At 42.6% G+C, this 9021-nt stretch overlaps 1 long non-coding RNA gene across 1 annotated transcript; it reads left to right on the forward strand.

The window, feature by feature from the left end:
- The first annotated feature begins 4080 nt into the window (after positions 1 to 4080).
- On the forward strand, positions 4081 to 5869 carry LOC118983362 (uncharacterized). Its single transcript, XR_005065710.1, has 2 exons — positions 4081 to 4163; positions 5759 to 5869. It is a non-coding gene; the product is annotated as an uncharacterized LOC118983362 (long non-coding RNA).
- Positions 5870 to 9021: the final 3152 nt, after the last annotated feature.

Consider the following 9021-nt stretch of genomic DNA (forward strand, 5'->3'; position numbering starts at 1 on the left):
CTGCAACGTTCTAAGTTATTTACCTTTGAAAGAATATTTTTTTTCTTCTCCTCTTTTGGGGGGAGTGAGAGCAAGTTGAATTGTTGAAAGAGCATTTTATATGAGCTGCTCAGACACCTTAAAAGTTACACTCTCCCCTTTTCCTGCTTTGTATATAACCTTTAGTAACTCCAGTGCTCAGTTAGATGTATTCTTGGGCATCAGTTATATGAATGAGAAATAAATCAATAAAATGGGCAAAGATAAGTATCACTAATAGTATCTTTTAATAAGTTGAGCATTTTAGTCTCTAATGCATAGTCCTCCCCCTGACCCAAAGAAACCAGTGAAATGGTAAGAAAAGAATAAAACATTCTATTTTATTGTACTGAATTTTAACTCCTTAGCTTTTCTTAATTCCTTCTGAATAGTGTTTTGAGCCATGACCTTGTGTTCAGTTGATTGGTCAGTCTGCAGTTGTAGAGGGGGCCACCACCAGGAAGCAGGGTGCAGGGGGCAAAGGAGGCAAAATGTGTGATGTCCACTGTTGATAAGGCTCCCACCCTCTGCTGGGGGCATTTGCATAAAGCACTCAGAGATCTGTACAAGAGCACACTCCTGCACGTGCCCAGGAACCCCACGTTCCTTGTTCTGTTCAACAGAAACCCATCCACTCCCATGCTCTTCCTGGGGATGGTGCCGAACAGGCAAAATTCTAGCCCTCATGGAGTTGACATTTTAGTGAAATATGTACCTCTGACTAAAAGAAGTGGATGAAGGAAAGTAAAGCAAAGTTTAAAGCCTCTGGGGCAGACGCCCACCTGAGCAGCACGGGGCAGTCTCCTCTGGAGGGCAGCTCTGCCCCTGCCCCCACCTGGGCTCTGCGGGTCCCCACGGTCGTCTTCTTGCACCTTGTGTGTCTGACACAAGGAGGTCATTAACACACCCTCCTCTGAGCATTACTTCAGTAATAATAATGAAATGAAATGAATAATAACAATAATGGGCAGAAATCAATGTTTTATTGAACATTGTATCCATATTCATGCCAATAAAAATAATTAGGTAATAAAATAAACTTTACAGGATCAAAAGAAGGAAAAGTAATAGATTAATATCTTTTAATTGCATTAATTTTTTCAAATGAAAGGAGAAAAATCATATACCAACATACTAGTCTACCACAGAGATGAATAATACATAATAGGTTAATAATAATTAGATAACAAGAAAAATAACAGAAGGAATTCATTTCAGCTTTTAAAGATATTACTCAAATGCAGAAAAAGTTTTCATGTATGAATTAAAACTTACACTTATTAAACAAAAATATTACACCTTGTAGTTTGCACTATTTTAATTTAATTAATAAATAATTATAAATAAAATTCCAAGAGGTCACATAGAATAAAAGACTTAAATTGAGTGAGAGAGAACTGAAATTGCACGAGTTTTGTTACAATCACCACTGGCACTGCTTATTCCCAACCCAGCATTTAGGTTTGGAAGCAGTTGGAGACGTGAAGTGCACCCGCGCAGGCGTGGTGATTCTGAGCGGGTAGGAACTTAACTCTCAGACACATGCATGCGGCAAGTCCGTTTATGCCAGGGCTTCTCTAAGCCAACTTTCATGTAGCATACAATGTTGATTGAAGGATTAGCAATAAAATGTGCTAATTTTATGTATTACAAAATTGAATAGTAACCTCAAAAATTTTTTTAAACTTAGACGAACAAAAGATTTGGGGGGAGGAAGAGTATTTTACATCGTACCTGACGTTGAGTAGAATTGCCAGTCTGTTGCTACAGTAAAAGCAGACCAGCTGTCACCAGGGAGCGATCCCAGTCAGGGCCGCCCTGCCCAAGCTCATTCCCTGGTTCTTGCCTTGCTCAAAGGAGTTGAATACAATTGAGAAACACCACGGTATAGTGGACATAGGATAGCAAGTTTATTTATGAAAAAAATACGATCGCGAAGCTGCAAGCAGGCACCCGGCTAGTCTGAATGCCCCAGGTAATCAGGAAATAAAGTTGTTAGTAAGTTTGTTGGTAAGTTTCAGTTTGTTCTATATACCTGAGCTGAGGCTACAAATGGGCACTCATGTAACCTGAGTGCGCCGACTGTTGGGGTTCAGGGGTCGTACCAGTGTACCTTACCAGGAGCTGGAAGTTCACTAGAAGCTTACTAGCTTCTAGGTTTCCCCTCCTTCTTCCCTTCTAAGCCTTGAAAATAATGTGCAGCTACAAAGACTTTCTTTCTCACCTAGTAAAGTCTCCCTGTCTTAGTGAAAGTGCGACAGAGGCTTCTTTTCCCTGCACAGAGTCTCCGAGACTCCCCTCCTCCTGCATTATCCCTGCTTGTGATGTCCCTGAGGCCCCGGCAGTCTTACTGGACTGGGCTCAGGACTGCTGAGTCAGCAGGTGAGACGTGTCTCCCCAACGCCTCGGTTCACTACCTGTCCTACCTAATGCAACTTTTTTTAATTTTATTTTTTATTTATTTTTAAAAAACATATTTTATTAATTATACCATTACAGTTGTTGTTCTATTCCCCCCTTCATTCTCCTCCACCCTGCACACCTCCTCCCCCACCATTCCCCCCTTTAGTTTATGACTATGTGTCTCTAGTTCATTAGATTCTATATTTCCCCTACTATTCTTGCCCTGCCCCCTGTCTATTTTCTACCTACTTTCTATGCTATTTTCTGTACCTTCTCCCCCCTTCTCCTCCTCCCACTTCCCTGTTACTAACCCTCCATGTGTTCTTCATTTCTATGGTTCTGCTCCTGATCTAGCTGTCCTCTTGGTTTGCTTTTGTTTTAGGTGTGGTTGTTGATAACTGTGAGTTTGCTGTGAGTTTCCTTTCACGGTTCATATTTTTCATCTTCTTTTTCTTATGTAAGTCCCTTTAACATTTCATATAATAAGGGCTTGGTGATGATGAACTCCTTGAATTTGATCTTATCTGAGAAGCACTTTATCTGCAACTTTTAATATGTTTCAAATTCTGTACATATAAGTCACCCCTTTATTGTCTGTTACTACTCCAGTCACTACTCTTGGGAAAGTCATGTCACAGGAAATGAGGGAAAATAGTAAGGAAACTAGTACAAAGAATAAACTTAATATGAAGTTGTGCCCTCTCCTGGAAACAATGGGAAATTTGGGTTTTAAAGTTAATGAGGATTTAATAGCCTTTCTCTTCAAGAAGTTCAAAGTACCTCACAGACATGGTTAAATACATGTTTTCAGTTTCTGAGTTTGAGGAGGGACTTGTGATAGGGATAGTCACTGAAATTTTCCCCTGATGTGAATTTATGAAACAACAGTTGAATTCCAGATACATATATAGGGAAGAAAGAATCAGACCCAATCGATAACAAGCAATGATTTAAAGCCATTATTTAGGAGTATGATATGACATTGTCTGTTACAGTTGAAGATGGACATTCCCGGTGACCCGGCTATGCCACTTGTAGGTGGGGGGCACCTCAGGGAGCTCTCCTGTTATATATCCAGAAGACACATGTGAAAGTATTCTGACAGACTGAATTTACTGGGCTCAGCCATGCTCCTCAATGCCACTAATGACCCTCTAGGAAGATTGCCTCTTTGGAGCCACAGAGAGGTGGATTTGCTCACCGCCGTAGGGAAGGTCAGGGGAACTCCACTGCTGTGGAAGCCGTGGTGCCCTAGCATTCCTTCTGCTCAGCCAGCCAGGCCCATTGCACTGGAGCTCCTGGTCTCTCAGCTCCCTGCACGGCACAGTCCAATTACTACCCTTCCTCATGTGTCACGCTGCAGGTGTCTTCTATCCTGGGGCCTCCTTGTCACCAATGAAGTGTAAGACACCACAGGACCTCTTGGGGCAGACTGGCTTGATAGGGCCCAGGAGGCTGCAGGGAATGTCCCTGGCTCGTGCCTGCTCACAGGGCGGCAGATGTCTCTGCTGCTTCCTCCTGGCTGCCAAGAGGAGCCAGGAAACAGTGTCAGAAGTGCAGGAAGCTAATACCCAATGAAGCAAATGCTAACCACTGGGAGGTAGAGGATGGCAGCAAGCCCATATGTGACTCCTTCTCTTTCCTCTCCCTCAAAGGGCTCTGCTGAGAAATGTTTCCAGGTGGCCTCTCTGGAAACTTCCCATGTGACCGGGCAACTGGCTGTGCTGCCCAGCGAGGTCAAGGTGAGGCAGAAACTACTAGCTCGGTCAGAACCCCCTGGTTTGCTTCTCCATACTCTTGCCTCATTGCCCTGCCTCCCCCCTTCACTCTTGCTTCCTTCGGTTTGCATCCTTCCAGAAAGGTTTAGAATGTAAATTTTGTTTGACTATAATTTCTAGGAAATCAGACTCAAAGAATGAAATTATCGCAATGCTTAGCCAATTGTCTTATGATCACAAAAAGTAATTAAACCATTAGTACAAAGACAAAGAAGAAAAAAATAGAGGGGAAAGAGAATTTCAAGGCTGCAAACTAAAATGAAAACAAACATGGACTCTCAGTGACTTAGAACAGCGATTTTCAGCTGGTGTGTAGCAAGAATTTTTAAAACATGCAAAACCTGCCCATTTAGTCAGGGGCACTGACCTCTTTTCCCTTCAATTGTCAAATTGAAAAATGAGAACCAGCAACAGTAGCTGTAACAGTGTCAATAAATTAGAATTTTACCTATTTTTGTCAAATAGACAAAAAAATTAATATATTTTTGGTGTGCCACAGAATTTTAGCTATTAGTCTATGTGGGCCATGAGATGAAAAAGGTTGACAATCGCTGACTTAGAAGATTTCACTTCTGTTCTTTCTCTGCGGCTCACTGGTAAGCTAAGTTGTCTGGTAAAACATTTGAAATGATTGCAGTATTATGACAGGCTTTCGGTTTCTTAAACCATGCCTCAATATATGGATGCTGCCAATGATTAGTCAAGAAAGGGAAAAAAAACAGTATTCAGAAGAGTAGTCATTGTTTCAGGTACAACTTTAATACATTTTATTTTGTGAAACTGATCGAGTTTTGGAAGTTCATTCAACAGTTCTGTTGTCAGGCCACCTAGAATTAAAATCTAGCCATCGCTTAAAAGTTACTAGTCTTTAAACTTCAGTTTTCTCTTCTTTTAGACAGAAATAACCTGAGGGCTGTCGTGGGTTTTAAATCAGGTAATTCAGTGTCAGTCGCATAGTACTTAGTAGATGTTGTTGTCACCGATTATAGTCCCAGTGAGGAAAATCAGTTCTTCATGAGCAAAAATGCTACTGGAGAAAACTATGTCTATGCTTATTATCATGAGAAAGATGAATTTCAGGAGGAGTTTTTGCCATGGAAACAGCATATTTTTTCATCACTTTAAAAAAATTTGCTGGGATTTTTTATTGGATTGCATGAATTTTTATATCAATTTGGCAAGTATTTGACTTTTTTTAAGAGGGGGGAAGAGAGGAAGAAAGAGAGGGAGAGAAACATTGATGCATAAGAGATACATCGATCAGTTGCCTCTTGTACACCCTCAATGGGGACTTGGCCCACAACCCAGGCATATGCCCTGACTGGGAATTGAACTGGTGACCTTTTGATTGGCAGGCCAGTGCTCAGTTCATAAGCCAGATGATTTTTTTCATCATTTAAATGTGTGTGTGAGTGAACTTATTCTTCACTAAGCATCTAACTAGCATTTTTCTAGGGATGAGAATAAATGGAAGTCAAGATGGACGAGGTCCCTGTTCTCAGCATTTTTTGTTGGTGAAAAATAGCTTACTATCGTTTTTTGTTTATTTGCTGTTTCAGAAGGAGAAGTTCACCACCTGGCTGGTGACAAGAGACCCCAGGACAGAATGAAAACCTGACCCAGTGCTCTTTTGAAAGAAACCAAGACATGTCTGGTCTCTGAGAAGGAGTGGAAGGAGGGCAAAAGGAGCCAAGAGTTCTAATTCCAGAAGGCACAGGTGCTCACAGTGGTCCCAGGGAGGCACTATTGCCCAGAAAGCGTAGGGAAAGTGGTATGCGGGACCACAGCAGGGACAGTGCTGTGTCAGAAGACCTGCCCAGCCCGGCCACTTACCTGGCCACCCAGCCTTTAGAGCAGGGAAGACTTCAATCATGGGCCCCAGGCTCTGCCCCCTAAAAGTTCTGTCTTCCCAGGCAGGGGTGGGGATCCCCTCCTTCTACACCTGTGGGACCACAATTTGCTTCTGCCACTGTCTGGTTGCCAGGTGCTCACCTCTCACCTACCTGTCACAAGCCAGGCTACCATAAGCCCAGTGAGGACATCCCCCCCTCCTTGGGAATTACCCGTTCCTTAAAATAATTCTCCCAAACCATATATACAGACTTTGTCCACGAGGAAAGGCCTTCACCAGGCCATCTTTTAAAATTAAAGCTCATCTTCCATTTGCTCCCTGTGCTCCAACCACACTTGTCTTTTTCTCCTGTTCCACAAATAAGTCATATTTCTGTCGCAGGGTCTTAGCACCTACTCTCCGGCCCCCTTACCCCTGCTGCCTGGAGTGCACATGCCCAAATACTCCAATGACAGGCTTCCCACTGTTCAGGCTTCAGCCGACATATCGCTTCTTCAGAAAGGTCCTCCCTGATCTCCCTATTTAACACTGGTCACCCCACTTGCATCCCAGACACTATATAATACATTTTATTCCGCCCCTCCCTGCCCCATGTTTTCTCTCCCTCCCTTCTGCTTTTTCTTTATTTTCTCATGCCTTGGGTGGAAAGTACTGAGTCAGTCATATAGCTCAACTTAAATATACCATTATTACCTTTTATGGACATTTCTCTCACTGTCCCTTGCTTTCTCTTTCCATCTCCTCCTCCACCTATGCATCTGCCATGAAGCATTTTATATCCTTTGAAATAAGTGCAATATTGTAAAATGTCAGGTGTTGTTTGGTATATATTTTGAATTTTTATTAATAATGTTATGCAATAGACCTCTTCTATTTCTTATATTATGCATTCAACATCAGGTTTTAAAGGCCCATCTATATTTGCTCTACATGCCTCTGTCCACTGCTTCCACTGGCTGGCGTTCTGGGCAGTGTGCATCCACCCCTTGGGACACAGCCGGCTCCTGGCTTCCCTTTGCAGTGAGTGTACTCATCTCTGCCCATTCATGGACTTAGAGGGAACTGATCTGGATGTGTATTCCTATCCAGAGGGAGGGATTGCTGGGTTATGTCCATGTACGGATTTATAAATGCTTCACATATACTAAATCACTCGGTCCTCGCAAGAACTCTGTGATGTGGATGTTATCATTATCTCCATTTTACTGATGAAGAAACTGAAGCACAGACTGGTTAATGACTTTAAACTTGTAGATGACTTCTTCTAGGTGAGTAAGAAGAGCCCCCCAGCGCCACAGGCTTTCTACCGCTCACCCCATTTCCATATGCTCTACACAAATGCCGCTCAGAGATCCACAGCCACCAGCCTGCCCTTTACCTAGACTGTTCCTCCCTGGTTGGTTAATCCTCTTGGCCCTCAGTCTGTGGAAGGGATGGGCCAGGTAGGCCCATTACTATCAGTTCCTCACCTGTCTAGGCTCTTGTATTGCCCTCATGTTATCTAGCCACCCTGGTAGCTGATACTTTGCCAGGCCAGGCAATCATTTGCCTACTGCTGTTGTGATAGAGAGGACAAGGGTCTCAAGGTCTGGGTGGTTCTAAATGCCATTACTAAATGTTATTCTTGCTGAATGTCAAATGTAGCAGAGTATTTTGCAGATGCAGCTGTAAATAGGAAGAACGGGGCAGGAACTCAGTGGGGGGATAAACTAGCCAAGTGCAAAGAAGAAATCAACGTGTAATTGACCACGGTAGTGTATAGAAGCAATGGCTAAGCCTCCCTCCAGGAAATAGAGCTTTGGATAGGAATCTGTCTCCTTTCCTTGCTGTCAGCAAATAAAACTACCTTGAGGCAACCACATCTCATTGTTGACTAGAGCACCCCTTGAGTTCAGTAACAGCTGGGGAGAGACCAACTCCCAACTGTGCCCCCAGTGTACCCCAACAAGGACTTCCTTGATTTTGCCTATCATTTGCCCAAAGCAGATCATACCCACCCTTTCTCTTTGACCAGTTCCTTGTGGTTCCCATACAGATTTACATGGGTTTGAAGATTCATACTCTTCTTTCTTACCTCTGAGGCAACATCAGAGTTGGATTCTGTGGGGGCCTTCTAGTCTTCATAATGTTAATCATGACCTGAAATTATCATCTTTGTTTATTTGTTTACTTGCTTATTGTCTGTTGCCCACACAGTCAGACCTTAAATGCATCATGAGCAAGGGCCTTGTCTATCTTATTTATTTCTGTATCTCCAGCTTCAGTTCGCATATTAGTTAAGAGTGATATAGGAACCCTGGCGAGGTGGCTCAGTTGGTTGAGTGTCGTCCTGTGCATGAGGAAATTATGGTTTGACTCCTGTTCAGGGTGCATGCACATGAGAGACAAGCAATTGTTCTCCCCCCCCCTCTCTCTCTCTCTCAAATCAATAAACAAATCCTCAGGTGAAGATTAAAAGAGTGATATAGAAAATTGCCATGTTTTCTACCCAAACACAGTTGGAAAAATACATTGTGTTCCTTGGTTTCATTTATATAAGTTTCAAGGATCATAAAAATATAAGTATAGCTTTTGTTAATGTAATAAATGAGATTGTAGGTAATATTCTTTATCTCTTTGTGTCTCATGAGGAGAGGTGTATTTGCAAAAAGATGGCTGTTCCATGAAGCAGAATATAGACCAACCATATATAATACTTCATACCTGCAGTTCTCAAAGTGTGGGCAGAAGGCCTTTTGGGGTTCCCAAGACCACCTATTCAGGCAGGGCTCGCGGCATCAAAATCATGTGTGCATAAAACATCTGTTCAAAATGCAGGCCGGATCAATGGATTTTAATGCAACTGAGTGTGAAATGCTCAATACGGACTCAGCTTCCACAGAGCAACCAACGTTTAGGAAACTCCCACTTGTTAAGTTTTGGTGTAGTAACACAGAGGAATGTCTTCACTTATCTGAAAAGACTATTCAG

The sequence above is a fragment of the Sturnira hondurensis genome, unplaced genomic scaffold (assembly GCF_014824575.4).
Source record: "Sturnira hondurensis isolate 20B ecotype Veracruz unplaced genomic scaffold, ASM1482457v3 Scaffold0000396, whole genome shotgun sequence".
NCBI classification, from domain to species: Eukaryota; Metazoa; Chordata; class Mammalia; order Chiroptera; family Phyllostomidae; genus Sturnira; species Sturnira hondurensis.